The sequence below is a fragment of the Belonocnema kinseyi genome, chromosome 2 (genome assembly GCF_010883055.1).
Source record: "Belonocnema kinseyi isolate 2016_QV_RU_SX_M_011 chromosome 2, B_treatae_v1, whole genome shotgun sequence".
Lineage (NCBI taxonomy): Eukaryota > Metazoa > Arthropoda > Insecta > Hymenoptera > Cynipidae > Belonocnema > Belonocnema kinseyi.
The window spans coordinates 155,616,127-155,618,840 of NC_046658.1; positions in this window are offsets into that span (position 1 = coordinate 155,616,127).

Here is a 2,714-nt window from a genome sequence, read left to right on the forward strand (position 1 = left end):
CCACCTCCACATTCCAGGGTGGGCAAATCTTTTAGGAATTCGTCGGGGCATCAACGGGACCCGCGATCCCCGCGTACGCCGTCCGTTCCGCGGCCGGAATCTTTACCTTGCGCTACCCGCGTTCGCAGCTCAACCCCGGTTCACCTTCCCTCCGTGCAACGTCGTGTCGGGTGACACCGTGGGATCGGGCCAGCCACGGGTCATCGATTGCCTAGACTCACCCCCTCGACCGAGAGCACTGAACGTAGCTCCTTCGACGCCTTTACCTCCGCCGGCGGAGTTTATAACGTTCCGGCTGGTACCCCGCGAGACACCGAGCGCGGACGACGCCGGTACCCTGTCGCCAACCGTACCAGAGGCTGCCACTACTGCGAGGGTCGATTCTTCCGACCCGTCGCGTGACGAGCCTCTGCCTGGCACACCCATCCCAAATATACTTGTGGGAACCCCACGACAACCTAGGATTCTCCTATCCTATCCTATCGTTGGCTCGCTGCGCGCCAACTGGCCGCCTCGACCGAAGTCAATCCACGTACCGTTCCGCGTCGTTGAGCACCGGTCCATTCGAGCCGTACCGAGCGGCCTAACTTCAGATACCGCACTTCCCACTCCTCTCCGCTGTTAAGCGCTCCACCCCATCGCCCATTCCTTCCTTCAATCTTTTTCCCCGTTCATTCCCCACGCACTGTACTCCTACCCCTCCTCCACAAGTCTACCCCCCCCCCCCCCCCCCCCCCCCAGGAATAGACACCGGGGTAGAAGACAAAGGCAATTTTAAATAGATGGACTAATATAAAAAGCCATACTCGTTTATGTCAAAAAAATTTTATTAAAGGGACAGTTTTTATTATGGAGTCAACTTATTTTAAATGTAATGGATCTTTCTATAGACAGAAGTCCGGTACTCCCGTAGGTTCAATTATTTCTCCAATTTTGGCAGAACTAGCGATGGAAGATTTAGAGGGTTTTGTGTTTGGGAAATTAGATTTTGTTTTGACTTTTTATTTTCGGTTTATCGACAATACCTTATTATGTGTCCCTCTGGAAAAGTTACAGATCGTCATTGATACTTTTAAAAGTTTTCATCCAAAATTTCAATTTACTCATGAAATAGAACAGGATTATAAAATCAGTTTTTTGGACATAGAAGTAATTAAGGGTTGGAATGGTAATCTTATTACCAGTTCGTACAGAAAAAGTACATATTCATGTAGAATTTTAAATTTCCTTTCTGCTCATCCCTTTCAAAACAAAATTGCAGGAATTAAAAAGTTAGTTGACAGAGCTTTAGGTTTGTCCCATTATTCATTTCACACAAGAAATTTGAATATTGTTAGGAATATCCTTTTTCCTAATCATTATCCAAAAAAGTTAATTGAGAAACATATTGCAATTAGACTTCAACAAATCAAAAACAAAAGGATTAATAATTTGTTTGTAGATAATCAGAAAGAGTTATAGGAATATAGTTCGTTTAATACTTTTGTTCTTCCGTTTTTTGGTAAAATTTCTAAAACTATTGAACTTATATAAAAAAAATTTTAAATTCATACTATTTTCCGCATTCCATTTAAAATGGATTCGGTGATAGATTTTTGCAAAGATCCTTTAGATAATTTTGAAAAGGGTGGTGTTGTCTATAAGATCACTTGCAGGATCTGTAAGATGAATTACGTGGGAGAAACTGGCAGACTTCTTAATACTAGGATAGAGGAACACAAAAGTTATGTTCGTTTAGGACGCTGTTATAAAAGTTTTCTTGCCAGACATACAAAGGCATTTGTTGATGTTGACGATGAGTTTGACTGGGATAGTGTTCAAATTTTGCATAGTGAAAGTAATGAGAGAAAGAGGGAATTCATGGAAATGCTTTAAATTAAGAAACAAAAAAAGTTATCTATTAATTTAAAAACTGATTTGGATGGGTTGAACAAAAGTTATGCTAATATGATTTATTACATATAACGTAGCTGTTTCGCGAATTCTGTTTTTCTTTTACTTTCTCTATTTCTGATGTAATTGTGATCGATATTTATATTGTGTTTGCAACAGATTGGCCTACTGACCCTCATTCGATTCTCAGGTATCAAAGAGAGAGCACCTGTTCGTGTGTGATATCAATTTCTACCACTTAAATTTTTCTTGCCTTAATAAGGGCACTGTACGAGTACCGAACCGTTGGTAATGCAAATTTATTTATTTATGTTTTTTATTTTTATTTAATTGTAATTTGATGGTAATAAAAGTAAAAAAGGCGAAAGAAAGAAAAAGAGAAGGAAGGAGATGTGGTTGGCTGCCTTCTCATTTTTCTTTCCTCTTTTTTATTTTTGTCCGAAAATTTTATTTTATTTTTTTGTTTTTTTTTCAGATTGCAATAGGATTTTTGTTTTCATGTATTCGTTGTGGTCCAAATTTGGTCGTTGGATTCTTGTTTTGTTTAACAGGATTTTGCATCAATTTGATTATTGGATGTTAAATGGGATTTTTAATTTGGATTTTGGTCTAATTTAAATTTCGTAAATTTTGCAACTATTTCGTCAACGCAAATAATAAAACAAATGTTATTATTTCCTATGTCGTATATCATTTGGCAAACTACTTTCCTATTCTCTTAATATTTTGGATTCAATAAGAAGGATTGTGTGCAATACAAAAATTATTAGTAAGCAATATTATTTATTCAAAAAATTATAATATTTAATTTAATTGTACTA